We start from the raw sequence: 18,189 nt of genomic DNA on the forward strand, positions 1-18,189 counted from the left end.
AGAAATGGACCTGAGACATAACATTCAATTCCCCAGCAGCTGCTTTCTAAAGCTAGGGTCCCTCACCACTCCCCTTCCTTCCTTAAAAATCAAAACAATTGTGGTATTTGTTCATTTCCTAGGGGCCGAGCACCACTCTAAGCTCTGGCGTAGATGCAAGATAATTAGTTCTTATCCCATAAAGTGCTCACAGTCTGAAGGGGAGGGAGAACAAGTATTGAATCCCCATTTTATAAAGGAAGAAATTAGTCCAGAAAAGTTGTGATTTGCCCAAGGTCACGCGGCAGGCAAATGGTGAAGCTGGGATTAGTACAGTTTCCCTGGCGCCCAGGTCCATGTTCTTTCCTTTAGGCCTGGCCAGTAACTATCCTTAAGGCTGGCTTCAGACAGTAAGTGAATAAAATTATCACCTCACGGGGCCCCTGTGACTCCGTGTAGGATTTCTCCCCCTCTACAAGGGGGAGAAATACACACACATACACGTAGAGTTCCTCTCAAAGTTGGTGACCCCATGGCTTCCCTCAACAATGGCCACCATTTTGAGACTTGGCAAAGATGCCCACTCTATGGGGCCAAAGTGATAGCAGGGCATAAATCGTGATCTCACAGATGAGTTGTGTAAGGCTTTCTTTTGAAGGGCAGCTGCCAGGGCTGGGAGCAGGGTGGACCGCCAGTTTTCTCCACCTCCTGGCACCTGGATATCAGAAATCATCCCTGCCTGTCCTGATGACAATCTCCTTTAGAAATGTTTAAGAAATTGACAAAATGCTGGTATTTGTTGTCTGCTCATGTGATTCTTGAGGGTCAGTACAAGCACTCGAGAAACTTGAAAGTGTAAACCAGGAGCCCCTATTCCAAAGTTCAGCCCTCTCCAGTATGTGACTGCCCTTAATGTCATGAACATGCTTTCATCTCCAGAACTTTTGGGGATTGAGACTGTGAGTTGACCTGTCTACATGTTTTATTTTGTTGTCTGAGACTGTGAGACCACTGTTGGGTAGGGACCATCTCTATATGTTGCCAACTTGTACTTCCCAAGCACTTAGTACAGTGCTCTGCACACAGTAAGTGCTCAATAAATACAATTGATTGATTCTAGACTGGGAGCCCATTGTTGGGTAGGGACCATCTCTATATGTTGCCAACTTGTACTTCCCAAGCGCTTAGTTAAGTGCTCTGCACACCGTAAGCGCCCAATAAATATGATTGAATGAATGACAGGGACTGTGTCCAACCTGATTAACCTGTATCCACCCCAGCTCTTAGTAGGATGCCTGGCACATAGTAAATTCTTAACAAATGCATGCGTTAATGCATGCATGCATTGCTGTTATTATTATGCTAACTGTTAAGGGTTTATTGTGGTACAAGCACTATTCTAAGCACCAGGGCATCAATCGGGGCATGTATGTATCCCTGCTGCATACTATAATGCTCATTTTTGCAAAAAAAAAAAAAAAGGTTCTCCAGGAAAACAACCCCCAGGTTCTCAGACAACTGATTCTACTTCTAGTTTGCAGTATTCATAAGGAGATATTTCAACTGTACTGTTTTCTGATAAGCAGACTCAAATTCTTTGTAGTTTTGTTCAGAAAAGTAGTTTTCATATCTTCTACCCAATTAATGTCATCAGAGTTTCTAAACTACTGTGGGGAATTCAGTAACTTTTTTCCTAAAAATTTTGTTTTTGGCCAAAATGTAATTTAGCACATTGTGAAGTGTTGATAAAGTTCATATTGAAGTGGATTTAAAACAACCCAGTCTTGATTCACATTAGAAACTGTTGCTTTCTCATTTCCCAAATCCAGTTTCAATCGCCAGTTTTCATTCAAAATTTATTTATATACTCTTCTTTTTGGAGGCAGATAAATTAGTTTGGCATTAAAATTGTTAATAATTCTCCTTTTGTTTGTGGGCAGGTATTGTCTCTCTTTATTGCTGTATTGTACTTTCCCAAGAGCTTAGTACATCGATCTGCACACAGTGAGTGTGCAATACATACGATTGAATGAATGAAATCACAATAGTTGGTCCCCTTTAATCATATAAATAATTTGCTAGAACCAGGAAGATAGGCACTTGCCAATCTCTAACAGAAATTTTTGATAATTCACTCATCTATTATCATCTCTGTTCAGTTGAATAACAAAAATAAGATTATCCGTAAATCCATATTCATTACCAGTTGATCAATCTCTTAAAGCTATTTGTCTACATGTACTGCCCTGTTCTAAACAATCAATTACAGCCTAATGGGAAACTGTCAGGCATGCAAAAATTATTTATGAATGGTAGGAGTAAGAAGAAGAGCAACAAACAGTTGTAGTGTGATTGAGCCAAGATGAAATAGAATAAATAGTTGAATATTTGTTCCTCTGTTTCATCCTGACTCATTCTGCTGCCTGTTGCCCTTCCTTCTGTTACCTTACTTGGAAAGAATATCTTAAAAATCTGTTGCTTCCCCCTACGGGTGTTATATTTTGATGTCTGTCTCTCCCGTTTTGTTGTCAACTCCTTGAGTGATCGTGTTTACTAACTCTGTTTCACTCTTCCAAAACCTTAGTTTTATAATAATAATAATAATAATAATAATAATGGCATTTGTTGAGCACTTACTATGTGCAAAGCACTGTTCTAAGTGCTGGGGAGGTCAAGCTGGGATTAGAACTCAGGTCATCCAACCCCCTTGGCCTTTGCTCTTTGCTCTGTCCCCTAAACCACACCACCTCTCAGCCTGAGCTCATCCAGAATGCTTTGCAGAACTGCATAATTTAAGTTAAAGAGCCAAACTGCCGGGAGGACTTAGTAATCACATTAGTGGTCATCTGTAGTTTGTTTACTAATAATATTTTCTACCCTATGTAGAAAATCACATTTCACAGCACTTTGGAAATTCTCCACTTTACAAAATTAACTTTAGAGTTACCTTGCAGGTCAATTCATATGCACATCATTAAACCATCAGACAGCTTTGAAATGAAAAAGTCCGGTAATTGATGTAAATTTCACTCTTTTCCTTTTTTATTAAAACACATTATTGGCAGACATGTTTCTACCTAAATTGTTCCCCAGTATATTTAAGAATCTGCATTCATTTACATCCCTTCAACATCAAATGTTGTACCATTTTTTGGTCAGTTTCATCTTGGAATTATGTTACCGAAATAGTTTTTGAGATTATATTGCATCGGGATCTAGAGAAAGTATATTTTGAGGTTTGATTTATGGGTTCTGAACAAAATTAAAGTTCCACCTGAATTTAAAAACTCAACTTAAGTATCTAGTTTTATATGTATTTTAAAGCCACTGTCACTCCGACATCATGCGGTGGGTTTTTTTTGTTTTATGGTATATAAGTGCTTACTATATGCCAAGCACCGCACTAAGCGCTGGAGTAGATGTAAGCTAATCAGGTTGGACACACATTCCATGTCCCACGTGGGGCTCACAGTCTTAATCCCCATTTTACAGAGGAGGTGACTGAGGCATAGAGAAATTAAGTTACTTGCCCAAAGTCACATAGCTGACAAGTAGCGGAGCCAGGATTAGACCCCATGACCACTGACTCCCAAACCCATGCTCTTTCCATTAAGCCATACTGCTTCCCAGAGAAGTGAAGTGACTTGCCCTAGGTCACTCAGCAGACAAGTAGTGAAGCCAGGTTTAGAACCCAGGTCCTTGTGACTCCCAAGACCATGTGCGATCCACTGGACCCTGCTGCTTCTCTTGGTCAGATTAGTTTCCTGTATCAAGGAATCCCGTAGGGTGGAGAAACAGGTGACTCAGTGGAAAAAGCCCAGACCTGAGAGTTGGAGGACTGGAGTTTCAATCCCGGTCCCATTTCTTACCTTCTGTGTTACGTAGGGTAAGTCATTTCACTTCTCTGTGTCCCAGTTTCCTCATTTCTATAAGGAAAATGAAACACCTCCCCTTCCTATTTTGTGAGCCCCTTGTGCAACAGTAACCCATATCGATCGGACCGGATTATCTTGTTACTACTCTAACGCTTAGTACCATGCTTGGCGCATAGTAATGCTTGAGACGTAGTAAGTGCCTAATTGAATATCACAATTATCAGTGAGGAGGCTGACAACAGGAGGCGAATTGGCTTATGAGACAGGATAGTGGCTGTTTGGGTCAAGAGGAAGGGACTGAACCATGAAATGATTTTGAAGATCAGCAGATTGGATGTGAGAGCAGAATGACAGTGAGGAGTCAAAGTTAATTCCAAGGTTGCCAGCTTCAGTGTCATGAAGGATGTTGGTGTTGTCGTTGGAGATGGAGAAGTTGGGAGGCTTAGGGAGAAGCAACATGGCCTACTGGATAGAGCATGATCCCGGGAGTCAGAAGTAAGTGGGTTCTAATCCTGGCTCTGCCACTTGTCCACTGCATGACCATGGGAAGCCATTTAACTTCTCTGTGCCTCAGTTACCTCATCAGTAAAATGGGGATTAAGAATGTGAGCCCCATGCAGGACAGGTACAATGTCCAATCTGATTAGCTTTACCTCAGCACTTAGTACAGTGCCTGGCATTTAATAAGACTTAGCAGATGCCATTAGAGAGAGAGAGAGAGAAGATGAGTAATTCAAAATGAGCACATATTGAATTTGAGGGGCTAGCAGGCCATCCAAGTAGAGATCAGGAGCAGGGAAGATACCAGGGCTAGGGAGATAGATTTGTGAGTCATCCACATAGAGATAGTAGTTGAGGTCATGCAAATGGATAAATTCTCCAAGAGAGTGAGTGTAGAGGTTGAAGAGCAGGAGATCAAGTCCATATTCCTTGTGAGACAGCTACAGTCAGGGGATGAGCCGCAAATGAGGAGCCCCCAAAGGATAACGAGTTGGAGAGGTAGAAGAACCAAGAACATACCGAATCCAAAAAACCGAGAACAGATGGTGCTCTAAGGAGAAGGGAGTGTTCCACAGTGTCAAAAGCAGCTGAGGATTGAGGAAGATGAGGATAAAGTAGAGCCCGTTTGACTTAGTTGTGAGGTGTCATTGGTGACATTTGAGAGTCCAGTCTCTCTGGCTGCCAGAGAGAGTTGACGGGAAGTGCTGTGAAGGCATTGAATGTGTGCGACCTTTTCAAAGGAGTTTGGAGAGAAAAGGGAGGAGGGAGACTAAATGAAGAGACAAATTGACCTGTAAAACAGTGTCAGACATCAGCATTTGATGACATCGCCTCTAGACTGTAAGCCCATTCATTCATTCCTTCAGTCGTATTTATTGAGCGCTTACTGTGTGCAGATCACTGTACTAAGCGCTTGGGAAGTACAATTTGGCAACATATAGAGACGGTCCCTACCCAACAACGGGCTCACAGTCTAGAATGGGGAGACAGACAACAAACAAAACATGTGGTCAGGTGTCAAGTCGTCAGAACGAATAAAGCTAGATGCACATCATTAACAAAATAAATAGAATAGTAAATATGTACAAGTATTCCCTGGTGGACAGGGAATGTGCCTGCCAGTTCTGTTGTAATGCACTCTCCCAAGGGCTTAGTAAACTGCTCTGCACGCAGTAAGCGCTCGCTATATACAATTAATTGATTGATGGCCACTATGCCTTTCGGTGGAACAGGGAAGGAAACTGGGGAGAGCAAGGTAATAGAGTGTCTCCTTGAGGCCCCCACCCATCCTCCCCACAGCCCACCCACAGAGCAATCAGAAGACCCCCTACCCCATCTTCTCATGTAGCTCTTCAGAAATCTCAAAGTCCATCAACAGATTCCGAACTTTCCTTTTTCACACAGTTCAACATGTTCTCCTTTGCAGTGCTCAGAAGATTTTCCCAGCAGTTTTCATCAGTCCATTTGTAAATGGATTTTTTTTCTTCAAATTCAGCATCCATTTTCCTTGTGATGTTGTGGTTTCTGTTTTCCACACCCTTCCATTCCCGAATCCTCAGGGCTCTTGAAAATAAAAAGTTCTACCTTGGCTTTGGCCTATTTGCTTCACAGCTTGAGTTGTAGAGTGCTAGCCTCTTAGGAGCCTGGCTTTCTCTGCTGCAGAAATGATTCCATTCTCCAAGCAAACTAATATCATCATCAACAGCATTTGAGTGCCTACTGTGTGCAGAGTAGAGTGTGAGGTCCTTCAGCACATATTATAGAGTAATAGTAATGTAACATTAGAAAGGCACCCTACTGTAAGACGCATCATTTCCCATGACTGACCAGGGAGAAAGAACAGAGTATCCAGGACTCTTGGTACATTTAATGAAATGTAGGTAATTTGAACCCTTTTTAGGTTTGTGATGCCAACTTTGAAATTTCACAGATAGGAGGAGGAGGCTACAATTAAATAACAGTGAAGGGAAAAGTGAATTGATTGATCGTAATGTATTACAAATCATAGGGAGGACAGGATTTGGTGAGAAGATAAGGAGTTCTGTTTTGGACATATAAACTTTAAGGTGTTAACTTTGAGGCAGGCCAATGAAGTAGAGATATTCTGAAGGCAGGAGGAAGGGTGTTACTGCAGAGAGCGATCAGGGATGGAAACATAATAATAATAATAATAATTGTGGTATTAGTAAAGTGCTTATTATGTGCCAGAGAGTGTACTAAGCTCTGGGGTGGATACAAGCAAACTGAGTTGGACACAGTTCCTGTCCCACATGGAGCTCACATGCTTAATCCCCATTTTACAGATGAGGGAACTGAGACATAGAGAATGATGTGGCTTGTCCAGGGTCACACAGCAGACAAGTAGTGGAGCCGGAATTAGAACCCAGGTCCTTCTGATTCCCAGACCTGTGCTCTATCCACAAGACCACACTGCTTCTGCCCTGGGCCTTGGGCTCTCACTTCCCTGATTTTTGGTGATTATCTAGGAGAGCTTCCTCCGAGTAATGACCCGACTGACTGCAATCAATCCTATTTATTGAGCGCTTACTGTGGGCACAGCACCATACTAAGGACTGGGAGAGTATAATATAACCAAGTTGTAGACTGCACCAGAGTGATCGCAAGAGAGCAGTTTCCGAAAGCAACCTGACCTAGTTGGACACAGCATGGGGCTTGGAGTCAGAGGGACTTGGGTTCTAAATCCAACCCTGCCACTTGTCTGCTATGTGACCTTGGGCAAGTTAATTCTCTTCTCTGCGCATCAGTTACCTCATCTGTAAAATGGGGACTAAGATTGTGAGCCTCATGTGGGACATGGATTGTATCCAACCTGATTAGCTTGTATCTGCCCCGGTGCTTAGTACAGTGCCTGGCACATAGTAAGCACTTAACAAATACCATAAAAAAGGGCACTGGGTAAGCCAGGTAAGCAGCTGGTGAATTAAAACGTTTACTGAAGTCCAAGACAAAGCAGTGAAATGTCATTTAAGCCAAATAGTTGTTTAGCAGGTGCCAGTTGGCCGTGTGCCGGAGAATCTGGTGCCTCCAGTGAAGACCAGAATTTGTCAGAAAGTTCAGTAAGTTTAATCAGTCAATCAATTAATCAAATCACGTGTTTCTACATACCTGAAAACCAACTAGAAACCCTGCAAGATAGCTGGGGTTCTGTGAGTCGCAATCTCCAGAGGAAAATGGTTTGCCACAGCATGGTGGATCCCAGCCTGTTTAAGCCATGTGCAATCACCTAAAGGATATAAAAGTTTTTCCCAAACCTCAGTGTATCTCCTGATTTTTCTGCATTGGCTTATGATTCTCCAAGATGTTAGTAGCACATAAAAAGGGGGTTTATTAGACAAACCCATAAAAACACCATGAAAATGTTAACATACGAAAGAGGCAGCATTTCATTTTTTTAACTAGATCATCTTCCCGTTGAAGAAAACATTCAGGAAATTGTCCTAATTGAAATGAAAATAATTTTAAGACATATGCCTGTGTTTACAAACTGAGAGCAATATGTAGCTGTGTTTTGCCAGTAATTTTATATGAGAGATGTTATGCATAATGAAAAAATGAAAAGCAGTTCATTTCCTTCCTGGTCTGCTCTTGTTTTAAATATCCTCACAATTTCTTGAGCTGTCCACTGCAAGCCGTTACTTGTAATTGGTGAGTAAACATTTAATATTTTGTAAAGATACATATACGTTTCTTTTTCCCAACTAAAGTTCTGTAATGATAACAGAAGACTGTTTCTTGTTCTCTTCAATGTTCTGACATTATGTTTATAGCTCAATTTGTTTATAATCTTTCAAGCTGCACCGTTTTTAGGCTGTGCCATTATAAATGTCTTCTTCCATTGGCCTTGGCTTAGCTGGGAACTTGAAATTGCTATTTGCTGCCTGCCAATTACAGCATAATTTAGGGTTTGAAGCTCCCAGGCATAGTTCTTGAAAGACAGAAAATACGGTGTTAAGGTGGAATGTATAATATTCCCTCTGCAATCCCTACTACAGTGTGCTGCTCAGAATTATTTCCAAATCACTTAACAGTCACGGCATGTCAATTTTTTTTTCTCCCCCAAACTGTTTTTTAGCTACTCTGTTGTTCATCATTTTGCCAGTTCTTGGGTAAAATGAAATATTATCTTTTAAAAATATATTGAAGGTGTATGCTTTCCAGATAAATAAGTACCCTGGGTTATGAATGCCATTTTACCACCGAACCTGGGAGCTCGTTGTGGGTAAGGAACGTGTCTGCCAATTCTGTTGCACTGGACTCTTCCAAGCACTTAGTACAGTCCTCCACACATAGGAAGCACTCAGTAAGTACCATTGAGGATGATGATGATGATAACAGAGGACCTGGTTTGTAACTTTTTTTCCTCAGTTTCCTCATCTGTCAAAGGGGATTGAATACATATTCTCCCTCCAACTTAGACTGAACCGCACGCAGGTCAGGAACTGTGCTGACCTGACTATCTTGTACTTATTCCAGTGCTCAGAACTGAACACATTAGCGGTCACAATTAGTAGTAGTACTATTTCACATTTGACAAACTCTAGAGCCCAATGCAAACTGTAACTTGTTGTCATTGCTTTTTCGTAAGATACGGAATTTCTTCTTATGAAAATGCTTTTTGTTATTTGAAGTCAAATGTACATCCTCCTTCCCATTTTTTTTTATTGGTGTGGAATAATCATCAGCTGTACACAATCTGATTTCTTTATTTAGAATATGCTCCTCAAAGTGAAACTTTGTTCTTTGGATTATTGTGGCTTCCACCTTCTCTTCTCTGGCACATGTCAGTGAGGTTCAGATCCAAACAGTACTGATGGCAAAGAATCAGGGTGGCCCAGCGGGTAGACCATGGGCCTGAGAGTCAGAACGACCTGGTTCTAATCCTGGCTCTGCAAATGTTTAAATGCCGCAATAGTAATTATCATTATTTTCTTATTATTTGATTATTATTGATTTCTGTTGAAAACAGTGACAGTAATTTTTTACATTTTGCTTTCCTCCTCTCCTTGCACCCCCTTGAATTGCTCTTCTTTACTTCCTGGCTGGAAGAAATAAAGCTGTCCGTTTCTTCTTTGATTTCTTCACCATGTAGAATGGATCTCTTCGGGGCAGAGGTCACTGCATATCCATCTGGACTTCAGAAGTTTCCTGTTGAACTAAATGGCAACTGCATCTGCAGTTCTTGTGTTTTCGTTTCCAATTCAGCGCTTTCTTTCCTTTAAATATAGCACAGTTAGCAATAAAAGAGGTGTTCCGTAGTTCGATTCCCCATTCCCAGGTGAATTTGTTGGACAGGGGCTTCCAAATGGCTATAGGCAGCATTGATGGGTTAGAGTTGCTTTGACTTATGCTTTGGCATGAGCTGTTTTTTGAACGTGGGTGATTTCCTTGGTGCCTTTGCAGTGTTTTGCTACCAGGAGGTCTGTATATTGTCAGGCTTCAGTTTTGCGAAGAGCATTGACAGCAGTATTGAATTTTACAGAACCAAACACTTCCTTGGAATAGATGACTGTGAAGTAGCTGGGGATTTGATATTCTTGGCATTTTTCTGTAAGCTGTGGAGGAAATGGGTGTGCGTTACAATTATGTACCCTGAGTATAATCGTGCTTGTTTTCTGCTGGTGTGCAGTTGCAAGTCATTCTTGATGTGGTAAAGGTTCTGGGGTTTTGGAAGAGGGAATCTGTTGAATAATAGTTTCAAAGATCTCCACAGTCTTTCCTTTTTTCATATAGTTAGTGCTTGTTCGTGGTCTGTACAGTAATTGTCTGCCAGCATTTTAAGCTGAGGCATACCTCCTGCTTTGAGAGATTCTACCAAATGCCATTCCTGATTTGGCATTTTCTAATTTCCTATCACAAGTGGTGAGCTTAATTTCTTCCTAATTGCTTCTGTGGATTCTCTCTTGGCTGAAAATGACTCACTGTCACAGAGATGAAGACACCATCTCTATTGTATGTTGCTCTCCCAAGTACTTAGTATAGTTCTCTACTTACAATAAATGGTCAGTAAATATCATTGATTGTAGAGTTTTATGCCCCTCTGTATTTTTGCCCATTATTATTCTCTTGTCCTTGCTCAATTTCCATGTTTTGTTTTGTTGTTTTTCTCCAAGGGGCATTCTCTTTCCTCCTGCTTTAATACTTATAGAGATGTCAACACTAGAAATGGTGCATCATTTCTAATGTTGATGTATTTGTAATTGTAGTTCTTATTGTTTGTCTGCTTAAATAAAATTAAATTATAATACTTCTAAGTGAAATCTCAAGCTCCTGGTTTCAGGTTTTAATTTTTTGTTTCAAAATAGACCCAACTTTCTGTGTAAAATGCTGCCAAAAGACTAATTTGGCTGATACCTAGGAGCAGATGATGACAATTTTAAAGGTAAATAGTAAAGCAGATCACCACTGATCAATTGCAATAGTTACATGAAGGTAAACACTAATCATTCTCAATAGATACAAGAAGTTTATTGCAGTAAAGCTTTGATGAAAGCCATATTGGTTGCAAATGGAAAGAAATACATACTTTGTGCACTTAGGTGTATTTTGAATTAAATAAATTAACACAATCATCACCACTATTTCCAAGGACATTACTGAGGACCTAAATTTATGCTGCATTTTGCATATAATATAAAGCATTTCTAAAGAAACATCTCTTTCCCAAGAAAGGGATATTTATAGTATGAAATGGAGATATTACATAAAGCAAGCATGATATGTCTTACAGCATTGTACAACTCTACTGTGTAGAGTCCCCCTTCACAGTCCATCTAAATAAACCCACTCCCTTTAAGAACTCGGTCATTCCCATTGCTTCACTACCATCTCTCCACGGATGATACCAAGTTTATCTCTTCAGCCCTGACCTCCGTCCTTCTCTGCAGTCTCACATTTCTTCTTGGCTTCAGGAGATTTCTACTTGGATGTCCCATTGACACCTCAAACTTAACATGTCCGAAACAGAACTCATCTTTCCACCCAAACCCTATCCCCTCCACTGTCTTTCCTGTCACTGTAGGCAACATCACTATCATTTCTATCTCTCAAGCCCATACCTTTGACATTATCCTTGATTCATCTCTGTCATTCAACCCACATATTCAGTGTCACCCAGTCTTGTTGATCCTACCTTCATAGGATCACTAAAATCCACCCATTCCTCTCCATTCAAACTGCCACTACGGTGATCCAACCACTTTTGTCCCGCCTCAACTAGTGCATTAATCTCCTTGTGGATCTCCCTGCCTCCTGTCTCTCCTTACTCTCCTTACTTCTCTCTGCTGCCTGGATTATTTTTCTTAAAAAAGCATTCAGTCCGCATCTCCCCACTCAGGAATCTCCAGTGGTTGCCACCCACCTTCGCATCAAACAAGAACTCCTTATCATTGGTTTTAAAGCACTCAATCCACTCACCCCCCTCCTAAGAAGCAGCATGGCTCAGTGGAATGAGCCCGGGCTTGGGAGTCAGAGGTCATGGGTTCAAATCCTGGCTCTACCACTTGTCAGCTGTGTGACTTTGGGCAAGTCACAACTTCTCTGTGCTTCAGTTCCCTCATCTGTATAACAAGGATTAAGATTGTGAGCCCTCCCAGCGCTTAGAACAGTGCTTGGCACATAGTAAGCCCTTAACAAATACTATTATCATTATTATTATTATCTGCCTAATTGATTTCCTACTAATGAACCAGCTTGCCTACTTCACTTCTCTAATGCCAGCTTATTCACTGTACCTTGATCTCATCTTTCTCCTCACCAACCCCTTTGCCACATCCTCCCTCTGGCCTGGAACTCTCTCCCCCTTCATATATGACAGACCATCACTCTCCACCCCTTTCAGAGCCTTATTAAAATCACAACTTCTCCAAGAAGGCTTCCCTGAGGAAGTCCTCATCTCCCCTATTCCTTCTCTCTTTCTCATCGCCTATATACTTGGAATTGTATCTTTTAAGCATTTGATATTCACCCACCCTCAGCTCTACAGCACTTATGTATATATCTGCAATTTATTTTAGCAATTGTCTCCATTTCAAGGCTATAAGCTCTTTGCGGACAGGGAATATGTCCACCAACTCTGTTATATTTTTCTCTCCCAAGCTTAACACAGTGCTCAGGACATGGTATGTGCTCAGTAAATGCTGTTGATTGATTGATTCCAAATCAGCAATTAAGCAGTAAAGACAGTTAAATATTAGGAACTTAGGCCCCAGGCATTATAATACGTTCTGTAGATTTTAAAGTTATCTAATGTCCGTTGTCTAATTATAATTAAAATGTGAAATTCCCTATAGAATGTCTTTTAATATTTTAATGAATAGGAATATGATTAAAGGAATTAATGCAGAAGTACCTGTGAGATGGCAGACTTGTTCAAGTAGGCAAATTTACTTTTGAAGAGAGTTGCAAATCTTAAGTCTAGAAATGGAAAGAACTGGAAGGGATGATAGAGGAGAGTAAAATCAAGTACCAGAAGAGATGAAAATATTAGTGCGTCTGTTCAGCTTGATTATTTAAATCTTCACTTGCAAACCCTGTGAAATGTTAGAGTGAGGGACATTGTAGACTATGCCCTGATGAGAGAATGAGAGGGCTTTGTCCCTCCATTTTGGAGATAATGCTAGTGATGGCAAGATTTGTATCCTTGCCTGCAGGTGATCGACAAGCATAAAAGCAAGTTCTTGCTGCGCTGTGATTTTTCACAATTTGCAGAGACAGTCATTGTCCTCCTAACTGCCTTTTGGTGTTCGAGTTTTTCCTAAACTCATCTTGCAAACTTGGGATACAGTTCCTGTCCCACACAGGGCTCACAGTCTTAACCCCCAATTTACAGATGAGGCAACTGAGGCCCAGAGAAGTTAAGTGACTTGCCCAAGGTCACACAGCATAGAAAAGTGGCAGAACTGGGATTAGAACCCAGGTCCTCTGACTCCCAGTCCCGTGCTCTTTCCACTAGGCCAAGCTGTTTCTCATCTAAAATCTGTTTTCCTGCGGCCCAGGACCTCATCATGGCTAATCTAGCCCTGCTATCTGATATTGACTGTAGCACAGCTCTCCCTTGTGAAACTTGAGAAGCTGGAGTAAATTTTCAGTCATAACTCCAGCTCTCCAAATCATATGGAAGGTTAGGTGCCATCTCATTTTTATTGACCCTCAGTTTGGTAGGAAAATTGATGCTTTGTCTTCCTGCCTGTCACACTCCCAGAGGCCATAATGACTCTCTTGATGTGGTTAGCTACTCCTTTGACTATCCAAGAATCAATGAAAAATCCGATTCCTAGGTAACATTAAGTTCTGTGCTGAATCTCAAGGTCTGTATAGAGCTTTCTGCATGCAGGTTGGTGAATTATCCTCTTTTTTCCTTTAGGGTTATTTTTGCTGTATACTGCACTGCAGATTCTGGGAAGTAATTCCTAGTCATCTGCCTCTCTTTTTACAAAAGCTAACAATAATAACTGTTTGTTAAATGCTTACTATGTGCCAGGTACTGAACTGAAAGATAAATCAAGTCAGACATAGTCCCTGCCCTACATGGGGCTCACAGTCTAAGAAGCAGGAAGAACAGTTATTGAAATTTTTCAAATGAGGAAACTGAGACCCAGAGAAGTTGTGACAAGCTGAAGGACACACAACAGGCAAGTGGAGGAACCAGGATTAGAATCCAGGGTCACCAGCTTCCAGCAAGTGCTAAATAACTATCTAAAGTATTTTTGATAATTCTCATAGTCTATTGTTAGAAGTTCTTCCCAGTGTATCAGAGAGCATCTTCATCATCTTGCATCTCCTTTATTGCAACTGCAAACTTGACCTTAACTTCGTTGGACGTCATTTTTTTCCTCACAGAACCATACTTTTGGTTCCTTGTATCTTAGGCTCTTCTGAATGGTTGTAAAATAATGGTTTGAATTTTTTTCCAGTAGCTTCCCTGACGATGCTATGATGAAATGCTGGTGTCGGAAGGTAGGCAGAAGCACACTTCACAGGGTTTAGAATGCTGTGAAAGATGGGAAACTCCAAAGCCTGGACCAATAGGAATTGAGACGGGCCTTCGGCCAGATTGGGTTGCCATTGGGTTATATTTTAGTAAAATTTAGTAAAATTCTTGTGTGCACTTGTCTCTGCCAGTTATATTGTAAACTCCTTGATGACAGGAAACCATAACTGTTTTTCTCTTCAGTATATGTTCCTCAGGCCTAGAAGCAGTGTAGCTTAGTGGATAGAGCACAGGCCTGGGATCCAGAAGGATCTGGGTTCTAATTCTGGCTCTGCCACTTGTCTGCAGTGTGACCATGGGCAAGTCACTTTTCTGTGCTCAGTTCCCTCATCTGTGAAGTGGGGATTAAGAATGTGAGCCCCATGTGGAACATGGACTGTGTCCAACCTGATTACTTTGTATCTATGCCAGCAGTTAGAGCAGTGCCTGGCAAATAGCGCTTAACAAAAACCTTAACTTTTTTTTAAAAAAGGAATATGTTAAACGTTTTAGTATGATGTGTTTGCTGCTGATGTTAGCATTGCATTAATGGCTTCCGGTTCTGGCCGATTCAAGACACTCCCTGTCTCCTTAAGGAGTTCCCACTTTCTTTAATGACTGGCTTTTTATATGTCTGGAGAATGAGTTCTTCCTTCAGATTCAGTGTGCCAGCATAGATGACTTTATTAAAATCCAATTAAGTGAGGTTTGAAAATATCCAGGAAGGATTACCATGTTGCTGTTTTTCTCCAAGCCCAGTCAGGAGAGAAAAAAGCCAGCTGGTTGCTTTATAAACTCAAGGTAAAATTGGTTTGCTAGCTTTTCCCTGTTTCTCTGGATCCTGAAGCAAAGGGAACATCCTTGCCTGCCAGATTTGCCATCTTCTTTAAGAAAAGTCAGATGAAGGCAAAGTTGAATGGTTCTCCTCAAGTTCTGAGAAAAATCCACCTTCATCCACCCTCTGAAGTCGTCCCTTCCATCCATCTCATATTGCAACCTGCTTCAAAACCTCCTCAGCTTAGGGAAGTGAAGAGCTTCAAGTGCTACTTAGCTGAACTGACACAGTGGATTGTGCACGAATTGAAGTCCTTCCAGGAATTACAAGGCAAATATTTTTAGGTTTGTCTCCCTCAAAGTGTCAGCTCCCTGTGGGAAGGGAACGTGTCACTTTGCCTCAAATACCACTCCTTCCCACAATCCTGAACTATCTTTGCTTTGCTCCTCTAGACTCCATGCTCTGTTGCTCTTGTACTTACAATTTTTTGTGTGTTTTATGCTGTTTTTGTGTTTTTATCATTTCATCTCTCCTCATGTATCTTTCACCAACCTCCCAATTCATATCTTTGGATCGTGAGTTTCTTGGGGGCCAGGAATCGTGTCTAGCTATCACCTGTTCATTTTTTCCCAGTACATAATAGATGCAATTACTACTAAAACAGAACATCCAAGAATTCTCTGAAAAAAATAGCATTTCATGTATATATGAAAGTCATATATAGATATTTGTGACTAATATATAAAGGAAAACGTGTACATTTCTTTTACTTAGACCATTGCCTGTATAATAATGCCTTAAATTTTGCGGAACATTTAATTCCAGAATTACCCAAGGAATTTTAAAAACTGTGAAGTTTCTCTTTCTGTGCTTCCCAAAATAGATATGGATCCAGACACGATAAGGAATTAGGAAGATAGGAGTTAAAGAAAGATTTTAGGAGTAGATCATGACCTAAACAATCTCACTGTTTTATCAGATTGATTTTTTTTACATACTGACAAAGATGTGACAATCTCTAGATTGAACTGGTTTTCCCTTTAATACTAAAGGATAAAAACTTCAGGGAACATCTCCATTTTAAAAATTCAAATATTTTCAAGAGCTTTCAGAAATATACCTTTACTCATAGGTAAGAAAATATTATTTGGTAACTGTAAGTTCTTTGAAGACTAATATTTGAAAAGCATATCTAGGACGGAAAACGTAGTGTACATTTAAACAGAGCAAATCTGAGCACAGATTGGAAGGGCTCTTGCCTGCTTCTTAACAGAGTAAAGTGACCTAATTTATCAGCAGGCTAACTCAAGAGACTTGACTATTGGTATTTTTGTTGCAGTTCAATCCGTTAGAATTGAAAAGTGATAAGATCTGCTCGCAGGCAGTGGATGGGGAATATCTAATTAGTACATCCTTGGGCAGAGCTTCCAATTGGATCAGAGTCACACAGGTGTCAGAACTGCTACCCAGATATGCTAACAGCCCTTTATTTCCCTTTTATCCCTCCCGACGTCGAGACTTGGTGAACTGTCTTTGAACCTACCGGAGTAGCAGCAGGGGGACTGAAGGAGGGAGGAGAGGAGGCAGATGAAAGATTGAGAGAAGCTGAAGAGCGATTTTTGAGGTTAATGTGCAGTTGTCGGGGTTCCTGTGGTGGGGAGGGAAGGGGAGTTGGAGCTGGGTTTAGTGATTTGAGGTTCTTCAAATGCACAACCTAATCACTACCTACACTCCCAAGAGTTGAATATTATCACTATATTCTGCTACTTGAATAAGCACTTTGACCAGTGATGTGGGGATTAACAAAAAAGTAGAAAAATTAATGAAAATTACTGTGTTGTTTGAGTGACAGTGAAGCAGCGTGGCTCAGTGGAGAGAGCACGAGCTTTGGAGTCAGAGGTCATGGGTTCAAATCCCGGCTCCGCCACATGTCTGCTGTGTGACCTTGGGCAAGTCACTTAACTTCTCTGAGCTTCACTTACCTCATCTGTAAAATGGGGATTACGACTGTGAGCCCCACGTGGGACAACCTGATCACCTTGTATCCCCCCAGCGCTTAGAACAGTGCTTTGCACATAGTAAGCGCTTAACAAATGCCATCATTATTAGTACCAGTATGGCATCTTGATTCTGAACATGTTTCAAACCTAGAGGGGAGGGAAGAAGTGAGAGTGTGAGAGAAAGAGAAAAATAGAACAGTGTATTATCACAATAATGGTGTATTTTATCCTTACTTTACAATTCAGGAAACTGTAACACAGGAAGATTGACTTGCTCAGGGGTCACACTGCAGGTTACAGACTTTTTATGGCTCCCATGCAGTTCAGGTCCTCTTTATCACCTAACAAGGCTCTTCATTCATTCATTCAATCATATTTACTAAGCACTTGGGAAGGTACAGAAAAGCAATAAACAGGCACATTCCCTGCCCACAATGAGTTTACAGTCTAGAGGGGGGGAGACAGACATCAATAAAAATAAATCAAATTACAGATATGTACATAAGTGTAGCCTTTGCCAATCTCCCCTCTAGTGCCATGGCATTTCACATGAGGCATGAAATCCCAAAAAAACTCTTATGTAAAGAAAATACAAATATCACCTTCAGTGGAGGGATAAAGGAAATGCTTTAGCAGCCACAGAAAGTACTCGAGAAGCCCCAGGAGAGAGGAAAGTCTGAATTGTCTTATCTCTCCATCATCACATTTATCAACAGCACTTAGTGACTCTCCATGGGCCAGTCCATAGAATACTATTGATTTGATCTCGAGTGAGGGTAGGAAGGGTGTCTTTATGAAAAGGAAAAGGAGAAAATTTGTAGTGCTCATGAAAGAGGTTAAGAGAACATCCAGAAGAAGATGAAGTAAACTGAGCTACGTAATTATTCTAAATTTATGAAAAAAGAATCCAACCAACTCCCACTGAAAAGGAGTAATTGAATCTGTAATTATTCTTATTGCACAGGGGACACAGATCTGAGTTTTAACAGTCTAAATCATGATGGTTGTTTTTCTAATTACTTTAATTGCTTTGTAGAGAATTCTACCTTACATCCTTTTAGAAGGATTCAA

At 40.8% G+C, this 18,189-nt stretch overlaps 1 protein-coding gene across 1 annotated transcript in view; it reads left to right on the forward strand.

Moving 5' to 3' along the window:
- The window catches only part of CNTNAP2 (contactin associated protein 2), a 1,198,489-nt gene that overhangs the window by 947,540 nt on the left and 232,760 nt on the right, over positions 1–18,189 (forward strand). The window lies entirely within an intron of this gene.

Source organism: Tachyglossus aculeatus, chromosome 18 (assembly GCF_015852505.1).
Source record: "Tachyglossus aculeatus isolate mTacAcu1 chromosome 18, mTacAcu1.pri, whole genome shotgun sequence".
Lineage (NCBI taxonomy): Eukaryota > Metazoa > Chordata > Mammalia > Monotremata > Tachyglossidae > Tachyglossus > Tachyglossus aculeatus.